Raw genomic sequence first — 17,380 nt, forward strand, 5'->3', positions numbered from 1 at the left:
AATGGCACTGAAGAGAAGCTGGGGGTGGGTGCTGGAGTGATGGAAACGGGAATGGAACTGCACAAGAGCACCAGGAGAGAAGGAAGAGGGAGGTTGCTAGGCAACTTCCCAGGGCAGAGGAGAGAAGTCTTGAGGGAGGAGGTACTTTCAAGGGTGCCCCATTTTGCAGTGGGTGGCTACACGCGGTGGAACAAACAGACCTAAGAGAGGTTGGGCACACCTAGCTGGCAGCCCACTGTCCTCCTAGAGCCACATCTTACAATAACAACAGTCAGGAGGAGGCTAGGGTACAGAGACCCAGGAGTGCAGAGAATGGTCTGAGCGGCAGCTGGGATACAGAAGGAGCTGTTTATTCTACAACTTATACCATGGAGAACATGGGGGCCCAGCAGGTGGAGCTAGGCATTGTAGTTGAAAAACACATCCACTAAGTGCAAAGTAAGTACCATGTACAGGGGCACCTCCTGGGAGGGACAAAATCACAGGATCCTTACCAACAGTCAGCCCCTCATCTCGCCTTGCCACGGAGAAAGCCCCAAGAATATGTGAATTGCTGGATAGTCTTAGTTGTAGAGTCTGAAACAATGCCTTCTAGTAAGATTTAACCAGACTACAGGGCAGGGCTTCTGTCTCTGAGTATACTGCAGAGCTGTGGGCTCAGGAACAATGTTGACCTCGTAGACTGCTGGTGAGAATGGTACCTACTTCAGAGGGGTTGCTGTGAGAACTAAGTGAGCTGACAATTGTAAGATGCTCTATACACCATCCAGCAAATGGTAAGGCTTGCTCAGTCATTTCCAAAGAGGAGCTGAGGGATGAGGCTCAGAGCACAGTCGTGAATGAGCTCTACGAGGCTTTCCATCCACATCTACTTTATAAATGCCAACTGCAGCCAGAAGAGGCCCGGAGGCTGGGAGCCAACTACTTGCAAACTCTGTCACTAACAGGTTCTTTGCTCATCCTAACAGATAGTGTATACCCCAGAGAGATGCCTTCTCCTTCTCTGGGGGAAGAAGCCATGCCTTGCAAGTTCAGATATGCAGGTCAAAATAGAAGGGTATCTGAAAAAATACAATCGTCAGTCGGTTTCTCCCGTCTCCCTGGTCCTCCTTTATTGTCGTTGGAATGCAAACGGGTGGGTGTGTCTTGTGATCCATTTTATTTTCCCAACCAGACTCTGCCCAGCTCACATGTCTGCTCAGTCCTTTTCCCTTCCTCCCCAGTCCATGAACCCTCAAGATGGCCCCTCGCTCTCCCTAGAATTGTCCCTATGACCTGCAGTGTAAAAATGGGAAGCTCAGCATTTACAACCGTCTTGACTAGAGAAATGTGTTGCTGGTTAAAGAAACATAAATTCAGACCTGCAGAGAGACTCCACCCATGTGTGAAGTGGCAATGTCTAAGTGAAGTGTATCCTTAAAGGCCCATGTGCTTAAGGCTTGGCCTCCTGCCTGTTACATTGTTAGGAGTTGATGGAATCTTGAGGAAATATTGCCTAACTGAAGGAAATAAGGCCATTGGAGGTGTGACCTTTGATGGGCCCTGGACCCTGCCCCTGTCCCAACCTCTCTACTTCCCACCATCATGCTACAGGTGGCCTCCTTCACCACATGCTCCAATCATCATGTGCTGGCTCATCACGTGCCCCAAACTGAGGGCAAGTAATCCCAGACTGAAGTCTCCAAAACCTTGAGCCAAGATAAACCTTTCTTCTTTTTAAGCTCATTTACTTTGAGTACTTGTTACAGCAACAGAAAGTTGACTGACATACAGTGGGCTCCCCGACATTTGGCCAGACAACTGACACTTTTAGAGGTAGCTCCAGCTATGCAATATATAGGGCATATATGTCATAAACAGCCTGCTGAGAAAGAGACAGGTGGAAAATACTGTCACTGAATAAGCGGGGATACCCTGAAATGCATTTCTTCTATGATGAGAGCTGCCCTGCCAGTCCCATATCTTCTCCCAGAGGCTCTGGGTTTTCACCTACCATGAGACCACCAAGGACTGACTACACAGTAGAGGAGGGCATATCGTTAAGATGCCTATTCCACCCTTAGGATTTGGCTAGAAGGAGAAGGTTATTAAATTTGGAAAGATTCCATTCTCAACCCCAATGGAGCCCTTCTGGTGAATTCAGATAAATTCTGAGATTCTAATTTCTCTTGCTGGATTCCATACCTGCAGGCATCTGACTGGGCACAGGCAGAGAGTGTCCTGAAAGTGCCTCCTGCTTGTGACAAGCCACCATCTTTGTGTCTAGGTACCGGGGCATCTTTGGGAGGGAGTGAAACACCACCACCCCTCCCTAGGTGTGGACTCTAGTCCTCACGTGGCTGGCCGGCTACCCCCATCCGCCTCCATCTGTTGTGCTGGCCCCATGCCTGCTTGCAAGTACATTGGACCCTTGACCTTAGGCACACTTCCAAGGCCACATGGGTTTAGATGGCCAGTCTGAGTCATGCTGGAGGTGCCATCTGTCCAGCAGGAAGACTGTCCCCCTTGTCGGTCCTAAAGCATTGGCTCCATATTTTATTCACAGCTGGCACCTGCTATTTTCTGAACGGAGACACATGAACAGCCAGCAAAGGGAAGCATGCAGTCCAGGGGCAACTGCAGATTTTAACTTAGAAGGTTTAAATTGTGAAGGCTTTCTTAGAAAAGACAGGGACCACAAGATCATAATCAATAAAATTAGAAAGCCACTCAACGATAAGGAATTGTAAGGACTCTTAGGAAAACACGGAAATGGTCTAGCAATTAGCAGAACAACTCAGTATTTTTTTCATTTTTCATAAAAATTCTACTACAGTTTACATGATGAATATTCCGCTGTGGCCTATATTGTAAAGACCTGGTCCCTAGCCTGAGGCAACAGGAAATGTTGGAACCTTTAAGAGGCGGGGCCTGGTAGAAGGTAGCTTGGCTTTAGGGAGCAAGCCTTTGACATTCGGACTCTGGCTCTCTTCTATCTCTCTGCTTTCGAGCTGTCACACGGTCCATCCATCACAAGTGCAGAAGCAATGGGCCACCCTGCCTCCACACCGTAAGCAAGCCTCTCCTCTTTGAGCGTCTCAGACCTCCCTCCACAGCGGTAAGCCTTCCTTTCTTCTTTTCAAGTTGAGCATCTTAAGCTTTTTTTCTTATGATAAAGGAAAACTAAATGATCTAAAATCAAAACTGGTAGAAAGGCTTTTAAGGTTCCTACAAGGACAATTCAGATGAAAGTTCTCATGTCCTACCCCACACCATCTCAGAATACACCCAGGCTTCTCACAGAGAAGAAAAAGTCCAACATTTCATGCAACAGAAGAGAAGTAACTAGACCCGGACATAATACCATTGTTTTCCCAGTCATGGCAGGGAAAAGGTTAAAGGGAATCCCTCTGTCCCAAAGGCTTCTGGGTAGAATTGGAAGCAACAACTCGAAAAGCTAGCTTCAAGGCATTCCTTAAGCTTGATTTGTTAACTACATTTATTGGACATGATTGGCGGCCCCTTCAAGTGCCAGTGGCCTTGGTCCGTTCTACCTCAGTGACATCTCAGATTGTTTTTATAGTACTTTCAGTGTTCCAGCAAACCAGGTACTGACAGCAACAAGCTGGACCATTGCAGTCTTATCCATCTCTTTTGCATTTAATTCTTATATCCCATTCTCTCACTTAAGCTGGCCTTACACTGGCACCTTTGCTAGAAGCAGGTGTAGATGAAGACAGAATACGGGCATCTTCTTCTGCAGAAAGCCTGTTTCCTTCCAACATCCCTTCTAGCTCACTGCAGGCTTGGGCCCATGGCAGAAAGGAGAAGAGTAACACATTTCAAAGAACTACATGGCTGTTCTTTGCCTAGTATTGGCATGGCCTTTGCATAGACTTACACAGCACAGGAGTGGACGATGAGCACAGAAAGACGTCTCAGGACCTGCAGTTAGAATACGGCAAAGTGTGGTTTTGAACCTAGGGCATCTAACTCTGAGGTCCATGTCTGGAGAGCTTGCCTCTGTCTTGAGCAACGCCTTCTCATGGTGCTTTTATGACATCCATGCATCCAGTGATCCCTGGCCCACAAATGGGGTTGCCTTACCGTCCCCAGTAATCACCTTGTCCAGAGGTTTATACCTTATACTTAGGCCTCAGAAGAACACAGCCTTGCATTCTCAGCTCTTTGCTAAGCCTTTTCCTACACTAACCCTGCCCTGCTATCCAGCTAAGCTCCAGCATTAGATTTTTGGACAGATGTGAGAATATAGCTTCTCAAATCTTCAAACTATCCCAGAGACTTGTGGCCAATCCCTAAGAGGTCTGTTCAAAGTCATTATTCACTTAGCTTTATAAGAAATTCCCCACTGTCTGAGAGTCTTCTCTAAGGAAAATCTGCCTCTCTGGGTGTTTTCAGAATGTTTTAGATATCCCAGTGTGGGTTCCGAACTAAGGGCCATCAACTATGCTTCAGGTATTTTGGTTAATTTTTGATGGTAGATCTGGCATCCACTGTTCTCAGTCTTTGTGTCCTGGATAAAACTCAAAAGTCAGAAAGAAAAAAGCCCACAGTTGACATCTCCTTACACACAGTAAAAGCAGTGCTTTCCCAAGCAAAAATGCTGACCTGAAACAGCTGCTCCCTCCACAAAAAGAAAAAAGGGGAGGGGGCAAATAGAAGGAGACAATGAAAGACTGAGAAACAAAAATGCAAAGAAATAAGGAGGGAGTAGAGATTAGCATCACAGACAAGACATCACTTGTGAAGTTCTTTGTGGAATCTTGTAAAAACCTACAGTTTAAAAAATATTATTGTTACTCTTTTGCAATTAAGGAAATTGAAGTCAGAACCTCATCATAGGTCCATCTTTTATAGGTGCCCTGGCATAGAAAAGTCATGAAAATAAAAGTTCAGATAGTTATGGTTTCCATACTTTAATCTCTGCACTCAGGAGGTTGAGGAAGGAGGATGTTCAATTCAAGGCCTGCCTGGATTAAATAATGAGAACTTATCCCAGACAAGCCCCCAAAATCAAGTATAAAAGACGCTTGCCTGAGTACCAAGACTCATACATATATGCATGCCCACATATCCACACCAGTGAAAAATGAAGAGACCAAAGTTTTACAATCCCCCGTGAGGGCGTGTCGTAGTCATGTAGAAGTTATTAGGCTCTTCCCCTGAAAATTTCTACCATCTCTCAATAGCTCCTAATGTGGGCTAAATCTTAATGCATGCCTTTGAGAGACATTTGAGCTACAAAACTACAGCGTGTTTGCGTCATGATTAGCAAACTCCTGACTTATGCCTAGAATCCTTTCCACTTGTTCTCCCCAATCTCTCTGATAACTTACTCTTCAGTACTATTTTCCTTTGTCTTTATATTCCTAGCTCCTCTTAACTCAAACCTTCTACCTTTCCACTTCCCTGCCTTTTCCTTTTGGGTGACCCTAGATTTGTAGTTTCAATTGTGATCATCTTTCTAGTGACTCCCAAGCTCTATCTGTAGTCTAGATATCTCTACTGTCTCCCCCCAAGCCCAGTCTGTCCGGTCATCAAGGCAGTCCTTCTGGTGTTCTGCCGTCAGATAGCATCCATTAGTCAGTCATTTCTCATGCTCCATTGCCACACTTCGAGGCAGGTCCCCAGTTATGGTCTTCCTGCTCTATTATGGACTCCTTAACTTCTTCTCCACATAGAAACCCAAAAGTGAGCCTTTTGAATATCATTTGGGTTGTACCAAACATCTGACAGTAATCTCCCTGTCCAATGCCTGTTCATGGGACCTGTCTTAGGGTTTCATTGCTGTGAAAAGATACCATGACCAAAGCAACTCCTATAAGGACAACATTTAACTGGGGCTGGCTTACAGTTCAGTCCATTATCATTACGCGGTAAAAACGTGGCAGCACCCAGGCAGTCATGGCACTGGAGGAGCAAGAGTTCTACCTCTTGTTCCGAAAGCAGCTAGAAGACTGGTTCTCATGTGGTTAGGAGGAGTGTCTCATTGCCCATGCCCACAGTGACACACTTCCTCCAACAAGGCCACACCTCCTAATTCCCTAGGCTGAGCATATTCAAACCACCTGACATATAATCCAACTTGCTCCTGCAACCTGTAACTTCACGTGAGCTGACCACCAAGGAGCCTCTCTAGCATCCTCTCCTCTCACCTTCCTTCCCCTTCAGATCATTGCTTCTTCCCTGGCATCCCCCATCTCCACCCCTTGAGCATTCTGTGTGTGTGTGTGCGCGCGCGCGCACGCGCGTGCGACTAAATTTGGTTTTGCTCTTCTCTTTGCCCTAAATGTTTATCCTTCAGACAATCACACTGCCTCTGAACTAAGTTTACTATCATCTTGATGAGTTCCCTCCCCTTGGTCTGCAGCACCTCTAATCCTTTTGGTTTCTCCTGTTTCCAGAGTCCTTCCCTCTTCTTCTGCTCCAATTGCCACAGAACGTTGACTCTATGGGGGCTCCCACCGGGGTTATGTAGGCACAACCTGGCAATACCTTCCTACACAGCATACCATATGCCTCCCCCCCTCACACCTCAGGCTTCCCTACCTGTGCCAAGTAGCAGGTGCCACAGGATATGCCTGGTGCCCACATATGGACAACCCACAGTTTTGGAGTTAATACCCCGAGGGATGCAGAAAGCTGCAAATTCTTCTCTTTTGTAGTGTCCCGAGGCACAGTAGCTCTTGTGGTCAATCAGGAGCCATTTCTATGGAAGGTGGAGATCACTTGCACTTGGCCTCAAGCAACAACTACCAGAGAACATACCTTGTACTCACTCTCCCGGCTTTCTGCCTCCCTTTGGCTGTCTTTTGCTCTTGTTTCCCTGAAAGATAAAAGAAAAGCACTTATGCCCTAGGTTGCTTGGTTTTTATTACGTTTTTAGAGACAGTCTCAAGTAGCACAGCCTGTCCTCGAACTCATTAGGCAGGCAAGGTCGACTCTGAACTTCTGACCCACCGGTCTTCTATCTCCCAAGTAGGAGGGTCACAGCCCAGTGGAACTGAAAATTGGAGCTTCCTGTCTGCTAGGCAAGCACTCTATTAAATGAGCTACATCCCAGTCTCATAGCTCAGCTTTAGACACTATGTTCTGGAAAAACACACACACACACACACACACACACACACACACACACACACACGCGCGCGCGCGCGAACTTCCTACCTGGTCTCTTTTTATTTTTCCTCTCAATTCTTATCAGAACGTGGGACACCATATATATTTATTGATCCATTTCATGTTCTTGCCTCTTTGCCTCCTCACTCCAATATAATTTTCATGAGTTCTCTTCTTTTGAGCTTTCAATTGTACCCTAAGCATCTAAAAATATAGGAAATACTCAATAAACATTTGTCGGAGGAATGAGTAGAGGTGAGGAGGAGTTTGTCTGGAAAAAGCTATGAGAACCCATGGTGTCTACAGCTGCTGACTGGAGGAAGAAGCAAAAGCTAAGGCAGTGCAGACCAGGGAGCCTGGTGGGGAAGTTAACCACTCAGAAACAGGCTTGTCATTCCCTAGAGGTGAGGAAGGTATGGGGGCTCTGCATAGCACAAACCCACATGCACCGAAGTCTTACTGTGTGCCACTCTGAATAAAGTAGCTTCATACATCTTGAAAGGAATGTGCTGTGGTATTGTCATCTGCCTCCCCAAAGCGTTAATGTTTCATTTGTATGGTTTTACATTTGGGATAAGGATATACTTCGATTTTAGGTAACATCTTTGCTGCTACTGAAAAAAAAATAATCCTAAGCAACTTTATGGTATTCTAGTCATTCTTTTTCAAACTGAGAAAAAAAATCAAGTTTCATGGGATGAAAATGCTAAAACCATATCAAATGTTCCTCGGATTCAAATCCAACGTAAGTAAATTCTGAGCGGGAGAAGCGACCCTGTGCATCACCTTTGTGGGATTAAGAGGAGAGTTATCCCGCCCTCCCATCCCCTGCCAAGGCAAACATGGGCATCTCTGTGATCAGTTTGGAAGTCAGCCACATCAGGAGGCTTTTACAGCAGTCAAGCAATATTTATTTGAAATACAGACTGCCTATAAAATAGCTAAAATTACTTGTCTACTGGAAACAAGATCAATAGAGAATAATAGCGAATTGTGAGCGACTTTGAATCTGGAGAACACTATTTTATCTCAAGTACAGCCTATGGTACAAGGAGGGTTTATAATGAGAGACATGGTGATCTTCAGAAGAACAGTCTGTTAGGACTAAGAGTTTTAAATGCTATAGCAGAATGTACAGACATCGTTTGTCTTGATTCTAGAAAATTAGTCACCATGCTATTTCTGAAGGATGGCATGGAGAAATGAGACTCTTCATGTGATTAGTGTGACAATTGGTATGCAATTAATATTTTACATATGACATATGACCCCACTTCTGGTGCATAATAATTATGAGATAAACGAAAGTTATTATTAGTAAACTTGTATTAGTCACTCAAGTTGAAGCACCGTCTGGGAAACGATCATGTGTAAGACAAGTTAACTGCGTCCATTATCATTGAGCAGGAAAGACTAAGGCCCAACTGATGCTATGGGGAGTTAATCCATTCAGCAGGGTCTGGAGAGTGTCTGCAACAGGACCCCTTGAATGCAGGATGATAGGACTCAACGAGTCTCTGCATTGTGACAAAACCAAGTGAGAACCACTGGTCCAAAAAAGTCAAGCAGTCCTTTGCTACTCTATTCATGACAGCCAGGTAGAAAGGTACATCAACAGATGAATAAAGAAAACATGCCTCACTGTGCGAGGGGCAAGCCACAAAGGAGAATGACATCCTGACATTCTCAGGAAATGGATGAATCTGGACATAAACCAGACTCAGAAAAGGCAAATATCTCATGTTTTCTCCCGTATTTGGAATAATATATATATACATATATATATATATATGACAATGTATATGTATATATGACCTGAAATCAGGAGACTGTAAGAGGGGAGAGAGAAATCTAAAAGGGGAGGGGAGTGGGTAACAAGAGAAGATGCTGGAAAACAGGTGACATGAAGGCAGGGGGAACTATTTGAAGGGAGGAGGAAGACTGGCTCGTGGCAGTGTGGAGTGAAGGAGAAAACATAGTGATGTTTATGTGTTGAAACCTCATAATTTTTGAAATACAGACCTGGCATTATAAAGGTGCAGAAGCTCTGGGTACTGCTGGATATATTCAATGTCTTGATTGTGATGCTGGTAACATGGGTGTGTATGCAAGCCAAGACCCTTTAAATGGCAGGCTGGCAAGATGGCTCAGCATGTTAAGGTATCTTTTGCTAAGTCTTAGGATTTGAGCTCAATCCCTGGGACCTACACAGTGGAAGGAAAGACCTATCTCTTATAAGTTGTCTTCTGACCTCCAAAAGAGTGCTGAGGTGTGCACACTCACACACACACACACACACACACACACACACACACACACACAATCAACACAATCATGCACACCAAAAATGAACACAATAAAAAATTCTAAATCTTCAGATTGCACACTCTACTTGTATGCGGTTTGTTGTATGTTACTTACACATCACAGTGAAGATAGAGGAGAAAGAAAAGCAATAATGGGGAAGTTGAGTCATGCCAAGAAGTATCAGATTAGTATGTGTTGAGTCAGGAACTGGGAAGTCAGAGTTCAGCTCCAAGGAAATCCTAGAGCCATTAGCTGCAAGCATCTGCAAAGACAGAGATGGGCCTGAAGTTTTCTAACATAAGTTTAAGAGCGGAGTTTAGTATTTTTCCATGGTTTATTGCTCAGTATAAAGGTTCAAAAGGAGGCAATAAGATCTACAAGGGGGCACAATCAATCATGCTGTGAAGAATGGCTGCCTTAGTCATAAGAGTGTTAAGAAGAATGTCAGGTTATCAGCCTTAACATACCTTTAATATACATCATTTAATATACTCTCTAATATACATCATAACCCTTATCGCCTGGGATGTTTGTTTAAATGTCTATCCCTCCCCTCCCCCACCAACACAACCACCACTACCAGAACTAGTAGATCAGAGTCTCTGGGGGTGGCATCTGGGCATATGTACTTTCCTAGAGTACCCAGATAATTCTGCGGCCTCCTGTGTTTGGGAGCTGCTGCTGCAGTGGTAGACTCAGTTGTCTCAATAGTTTCTTCTCACTTTCTGTGGGACTATGAATACCATGGACATTTGACTTCATCTTTGGTGTCCCATATAAGGTCTCCGGGACAGATCAGTCACTTTTCTGTTGTTGCAATAAAACATCATGACCAAGACACCTTGTTATGTTAGGTTTACAGTGAGGAGAACTGGAGTCAGTGATGATGAAGCAGAGGTGACAGGCAGGGGATGTGTAGTTAGTTGGACCAGCAGCTGAGCTGAGGAGATATATCGTGAGCCATAAGCAGGGACAAGAAAGGACTAAGTCACAATTGTGTGAGCCCTTTGAAACCTCAAAGCCTAGTGACATACCTCCTCCAGCAAGGTTACTCTTCTCAATCATCCCCCAAAGAACCACCAGTGTGAGACCAAGTCAGTGACTATTGGATGGGGAGGGTATCATGTCCTTTAACCACCACACAAGGATAAGGAGAAAACCTACAAAGTGTGGAATCCAAGTCTTAGCCTTTTAAACCTCCTTCACCCTGAAGACTAATCTCTGCCTGGAGTTAAGGTACCCAAGGTTAATATCCTCTGCAAACCCACCCCAACCTCTTCTTCTCCTCTAGACTCTATGGCTCCAGATATTATGTGTTGGCACCCGCTCCCACACGGTACCAAGAGCTGGGTGTATGCCTGCAAGGTTTAAGAAAAAACACATACACAAAAATATTTTACCATTACCTTATTCATTTTTACAAGGTTTACTCCCCACTAGCCCAAATCTTTATTTTTCTTTGCACATGCTTTCAATTCCCATGGTGTCCTTCACTGTATCCTGCTTACTTTGGCTTTAACTTCGTGGCTCATTTTACCCAATACGTCCTTTCACTTTGCCAGCCGGCTTCCCGGGAAGACCTCGTTAGAAAATTCCTCACTTTCCCCATCTTGGTGGCACCTCCATTTGCAAGTGCCCATGCCAACATGGTACCAAGAACCGGGCATAGGCCTTCGAGGTTTAAGAAAAAAACACATACTCAGGGCTTTCTCATAACTTGAATGACCCGAGTATGTGTTTTCTCATAACCCAAATGAACCGAATATATGGTTTTTCAACAACTGTGTCCTTTTCTTGAGGCACCGGGGCCCACATGGGCTCTCTTTGTTCTTCTGCATCTTTTGTTGGGGCATTCAGCAAGCTCAATTAATAAAACCCTGAACACTCAATAGATCAATGAGCGATAACCCAAAGACTATACCACAGGAAACCAACGTGGGATTTTCACAACTGATGTGGAAACAACAGAAGCCACCCATCACAGGCAGGCTCATTCCCAGGGGGCTGATTCTGCCCTGATGATGACCTCATAGGAACAAAGAAGGGTCTTCCTGTGGCTGGCTATCTCCTGAGAGAGAGGAGAGGTGGAAACACAGTCTGTGAGGCAAAGTTCTCCATGTCTCCCTAGCCATAGCATGCTCCTCCTCCTCTCTCAGGAGGACAGAGTAGCTAAGCATGCCATCATCATCATCCTCTCTCTCTCTCTCTCTCTCTCTCTCTCTCTCTCTCTCTCTCTCCACACACACACACACACACACACACACACGTATATGTATATATATCATTATATACACATACACATATGCATGACTCCCTCTGCATTGGACAGAGACTTCAGAGCAGAAAGGAAGTCCACCTGTGTCCTTACCCCTGCCGACATACTTCCGTTTTTGTATTTCTGGTTGTGGGCCTGGCCTTTAATACCTGAGCCATCTTTCCAGCTAGATACTTGTGTTCTTAGATCTCCTTTTGTGTTTTCTTCAGTATCTGGCATTGAGCTGAGAAAGTGAAATGTATAGTAAATAAGAAATGAATGAATGAATGAGTGAATGAATGAATGAGAAAAACATCTCAGGACAAGGAACAAAAGAGGAAGAAAGTGATGAGGAAGAAACGGGAACTGTGATGGAAGTGATCTGTCAGTTAATCACAGAGACAATAAAATGTCAGTGCTTAGGGCTTTGACCCTAAGGGTAGATGACCTGAGTTCAGATCCTACTCTAGTCCACACTGTTCTTTCTGAGCAAGGTACCCAAACTCCCCCTTGTCTGTACTCAGTCCAGCTGTGAGCCTTAAGTGGGTTCAGGCCAATAAAGGGGTTAAAATAGGGTTGACAAATGAGGTCCTGCAGGCCAGTCTGATTGGGTATTTGGTTTTCATAAATATAATGTGTTGGGAGCAGTCACACCCGTGACAATGTCCTTGCCCCTCTGCAACAGAGGTGGGTGGGTGCAGCAGAGAGCTCATGGTCTACAAAGCCTGAGGCCTCTACCAGCTGCCCTTGTGAGGACAAAGTGGGCTAATTGCTGCCTGCTTCAGACACAAAAACATTCCATTCTTTATTTGGTGTGTGTGGGGGTGGTGGGGGTCTGTGGTTGTACCTGTGTCCATGCATATATGGATGGATGGGCATATATGTGCATGTGAAGATCAGAGGCCACCATCAAAGTCTTCCTTAATCATTCTCCACCTTATTTCTTGAGACAGGGCCTCTCATTGTATGTGGAGCTCACTCAGCTACACTAGCCAGTTACTAAACCCTGGAAACCCTCTTGCAAAGATCACAGATGCACACCACTTTCCTTGATTTCTTGTTCTGTGTACTGGGGATGTGAACTCAGGTCCTTCTGTTTTTGTAGCGAGTACTTTACTGACTGAGTTATTTCTGCAGTCCCCAAAGCTCTGTTCATCAATTCTGAAAAGAAGACTTAGGCTGTGTATCTCTTCTCTAAAAGCAGTTCTCGTAATTCAACTTCAGCATCCTTCCTTCATCCACCGTACCACCTCAAATGTCCTGGGGCACTTTGCAAGTGGCACCATCCACTGGGAACTTAAGAGTCTCCATGTTTGAACTGTCTTGTTCATTGCCTCCACGTACTGCCTTGAATAAAATTAACACCTGGGAAATTCATGCTATCAAAGATATTTATCATGCATGTGCCCACGGTCGCAACGTGCGTGCGCAGGCACAACAAACTCCAGAAACAAAGGAGCCAGTGAACTTTTCTCCTATGGCAGAGGCAGGTGGAATTTCGTGTTCCAACCTTGCCTATTTATTCTCTTCCATTCTCAGCTTCTGAGGTAGTGACAGTCCTGCCTTCCTGAAAGAATAAAAGTCCACGAGGAGATGTCCCCTGCCAGCAGGCATCAGTGTGGGGACAGGCGCTGTCAGCAGGGGCTGAAACATGCCCTTCTGGTGCCTCGTTCTGCCCTCACATTCCAGCAGGTGTTCAGGAGCATCCTACCATGCTTCTTGTGCAGCCACATTCGTTCCTGTCCCTCAACACTCCCGGTCCTGCTCACCCATAATCTGCCACACCATTAAAGCTGGCCCTTGAGCTTTCTACCTGGAAACCTTCACACTGACCTCAAGAACCTCAGGAACCTCCCAGGTCCTCTGCTTCAATCCCCATCCCCCAAGGAGGTAAGATGGCCACAAGAACCCTCTGTCTTGATGCTTAAGGTCACAGAACCCTCACTGCTATAAATCCCGCACAATGGGGTTAGCAGCTGGCTTGGGTGTTGACTTTCTCTTGGAGTGACCCCACTACCTGAGAAAGCCCCTGCAAATGCCTGCCTCTCAGCCTCACAGACCTCCTCTTATCTCAGTCCTCAGTTTCAAGGTAAAAACCTCAATGAGCTCCCGAGTAGCCAACCTTTCCCAAGTCTCCTTGGAGTTCAAAGATGAAGTCAATGTTTGCCTCCAAGAAAGAATTCATTAGCTGCCATTGCCAACTCTAGGTGTTTTCTCTGAGCAGAGGCATACTCCCCAGGACCTCCGAGGGTCACCAGGTCAACAACTTAACATGCAGAGTCTGCAAATGCCAGTGGTCTGGAGCACAGAACAGGCAGATACAGTTAAGTTGCTTCTCCCAGCTCAGTGGTCTGGCTTCCCATCAGGGACCAAGCTGAAAAGTACCTGCCACCTCTTGCAGATGAATCCTGGGGCCCACCTGGCAGATTGCAAACCAAAGACAGAGCTAGAAACCCAAACATCTCTCCTGGGTGTCTGGCAGCCCCTATCCATCTTGACTTGAAAGAAGGGCTTTATCTTTCTTTCGTTTTTTTTATTCTTTCTTTCATTTCCTTTTTCTTTGTGGCACTTGTATTCCCATAAGAATCAGTGAGTAGATACGTATTGGTAAAAGTAATGGGTAAAAAAAAAATGATTACTGAGTTTTTAAAATGTGATTTCTGATGTTCCAATTTTTATTTAACTCAGGCAATGACAGTTACACTGACAGCCATGCTTATTCCGGATCTAGAGAAATCGTCTTTGCCTCATACCACATTAAGCACTGTTTGCAAAGTAGCATCCTTGGATGACTTCTGCCGCCATGTTCCGGGCCTCTGCCACCCAACCTCCGGAGGGGCTGCCAGCATCTTAAGCAGCATCGGTTCTTGATGGTAGGATTCCATCTGGGACAGAGAGATGTCTCAGAGCTGGCACAGAAGGCTGTCTTTCTCAGATAAATGGCCCCAAAGCTGACAGGATCATCCTGGGATGACTGTCACAGCACACATCCTGGGAACAGGCTTACTCCAATCCGAAAAAGGCTATTGAGTGAGCCTTTTTAATTGCCGCCCGCCCTCCCTCCGCCTTACGACTCACTTATTAAGATGTTTGGCACTCGCTGACGGTGGAGATTTTTCTGCAAGGTTCTTTTGGGAGCTACCTAGATGACTTTGGCAGGAAAGAGACATATAAATAACATTGAGGATTATTATTATTGGTGGACTAGGTCCTCACTCTGTGTGACTGGGAATTCTAATGCTCCAACTTGCTTGTTATAAATATTGTTCCCTTCATCCCTTCAGGAAGCATGAGAGTGAGGTGGAGAGGGCTGTGTGAGGGGTAGAGAGGCCGTCGTTAGGAAGATCTGCTCACCGAAGCTAGTCTGAGAACCATCCTGCGTGTATGAAATAAATCACATCTTTATTTTACCTTACGTCCATCTCAGCAATGGAAAAGAGATGGGAATTGTAGGTAAGACTTTAGAATAAGTGACACAAGCCCGGCCCCAGAGTGAGACCAGAGACAGAGAGTGGGGACAGCAAATATTTCTACAGTTTGAGAGGAGAATTTCCATTAGGAAGGCAGGTACCTGGTTCCAAATTGACGCTTGACCAGTCTCTGAGTTGGTGGTATCATGTTCTGCCCTCCACACTGGGGTGGCGCCAAGGCGCATACAGAAAGCCCTTGATCCCAGGAAGCTCAAAGCCAAAACCAATATTATATGAACAAACAAGCAAACCTATGAACTAACACAAGAGACAAGGTTCAAAGGAAAGATACATGAAGTCGACCCAGCGACAGAACAGAACAGAGGAGCTTCCATATAGGCTAAAGAGCAAGCGAAACAGAAGTGGAAACTTTAAGGGTTCTTTGGAAAGTCAGTTGTGTTAGATGGTGTTTTACTGGAGCAAACATGGAAAGGAACACTTCGTTAAAGTAGACGCAGGTGAGAAGCTAATGCAGACTCTTAAAGGAGCGTTCGGCTAAAACAGACACAGGAGAAAGGGTGTTCTGCCAGAAGAGCACATCAAAAGACATGTGATGAAGGATTCTGCACTAACAACACACTATATCGGTCCGCCTTACATTGCATAGTTGAGCTCCATTTGTCAGGACTCCATAGAGAGAAACACACCAAAAACCTCCTTGCGGTGTGCTACTGTTTCTTGCCGCTTCCACAGACTCAGACTGATTGACAAAGTGATGTCAGCTGAGACAGACACATGTGCTGAGGCAAGACACGTGGAGGACACATGAGTCCTAATATTCGGTTAGGGCTCAACGGACAGTGACGGGGGCTGAGCTCGGCTTGCGTGTAAAGCTTGCTGTGCAATGCTTGTGGGTCTCCCATCTTCCCTGATCTTCGCTTCTGCTGAGAGGTACAGCCAAGAACGTTTCCCGGAGTCCCTCCTTCTGCTGGCTGTCTTTGCTAGGTGGTGCCACCACTGATGATTCCTGTTTACTACCCTAACTCTACCCAACTGGACTGCTGATATATCTGTAAGCTGTTTTCGAGTAGATCGAGCTGCCGCCGCTCACCTGTGAAGTGAACGGCTAATTTCCACACAACACAGATAGGAGTTGCTCCAAAGAACCTTTGTAAACAGGACAACTTTCCACCCCCATCTTCCTTTTCCAGTGCCTCTGGTGGGTGGCGGGCTACACAGGAGGCTAAAGCATTTAAGAACCATTGTTAAAAGTAAGATTTTTTTTAAATTAAAATTACACAGAACAGTGAAGGAGAGACTGGCCAGTTCCCATGGGAGGTCACAGGGATAAGCTTCTCATTGTGTTAGCACCAGCAGTCACTGGAAAGGGCAGGAGAGGCTGCGGGCTGTCCATTTCCCCCTTGGTTTAAAAATAGAACCTTCTGAGTTTCAGCCAACTGATGGCCACACAGTTAGAAGTTCCTTGGCACTATGTGTGGTCATGGGAAGCTCTTATGAATCCATGAGCTGTGAGCAGAAGTGACCAGTGCAACTCTGAAAAAGATCTGCTGTGGGTTCTCCGGTCTCTGTTTTCCCCATCACACTGGCTCTGTGTAGGCCGCCAGCTCTGACTCCTGACAGTGTAAAGCAGCCCTTGGGTATGGTGAGCAGCAAGCTACAATTTGCTCTGAGCTACTCATTTCCATTTTGAGTCTCTTTCGTTATGTTAGCTTAGGCTGCATCCTACTACAGAAAGTTTCAACTGGGAACAGTTTAAATGTCAGTGAGATTAACCCACCTGCCATTTGGATCCAGATGGAAAAATAATAAATTGTGGGTAGACAGGAAGACCACCCAAGAGCCCATTGCGGTCATTCAAACAAAGACAGATAGTGTTATGACCTGAATATGAAATGCTGACCCATCCACCTCTCCCCCACCCCTGCTGCCACAGGCTCGTGTTTCCAACCCTTGGACTTCAGCTGGTGGTCTTATTGTGGAGTTGTGGAAACCACCTGGAGGAAGTAGGGTCACCAGGGCGTGCCCTTGGTGCTGTCGTGCCCTGGTGTCTCCCCATATCCCCGCTTTTCTCTGAGTTCTGACAGCTCTGATGCTCTGTCCACATACATGAAACTAAGTAACCAGGAGCTAAACCCTCTGAAACCATGAGTAAAATCCATCTCCCCTCCTGTAGGCCGTGCTCTCTTGTACTTCGGTTACAAGGTAGTTGCTTTGCGCATAACGAAAGATTAACGAGCCTGAGGTCCATTTCGGGGAGCAGAAACAAATG

At 45.7% G+C, this 17,380-nt stretch overlaps 3 long non-coding RNA genes across 3 annotated transcripts in view; 1 reads left to right on the top strand and 2 right to left on the bottom strand.

Annotated features, from left to right (window-relative positions):
• The window catches only part of LOC103691599 (uncharacterized), a 143,115-nt gene that overhangs the window by 32,059 nt on the left and 93,676 nt on the right, over positions 1–17,380 (bottom strand). Inside the window, exons 3-4 of the long non-coding RNA XR_010064355.1 lie at positions 9,541–9,688; positions 6,769–6,826 (exon numbers count right to left, since the gene is read on the bottom strand). This is a non-coding gene — a long non-coding RNA (uncharacterized LOC103691599). The remainder of the gene's footprint in view (positions 1–6,768; positions 6,827–9,540; positions 9,689–17,380) is intronic.
• LOC103691600 (uncharacterized) overlaps positions 2,462–17,380 on the top strand; it is a 40,596-nt gene continuing 25,677 nt past the window's right edge. Inside the window, exon 1 of the long non-coding RNA XR_005501064.2 lies at positions 2,462–3,097. This is a non-coding gene — a long non-coding RNA (uncharacterized LOC103691600). The remainder of the gene's footprint in view (positions 3,098–17,380) is intronic.
• LOC103691602 (uncharacterized) lies at positions 14,068–16,227 on the bottom strand. Its single transcript, XR_591170.4, has 3 exons — positions 15,252–16,227; positions 14,759–14,830; positions 14,068–14,565 (listed from the first exon to the last, which is right to left on the bottom strand). It is a non-coding gene; the product is annotated as an uncharacterized LOC103691602 (long non-coding RNA).

This window comes from Rattus norvegicus, chromosome 2 (genome assembly GCF_036323735.1).
Source record: "Rattus norvegicus strain BN/NHsdMcwi chromosome 2, GRCr8, whole genome shotgun sequence".
NCBI lineage: Eukaryota > Metazoa > Chordata > Mammalia > Rodentia > Muridae > Rattus > Rattus norvegicus.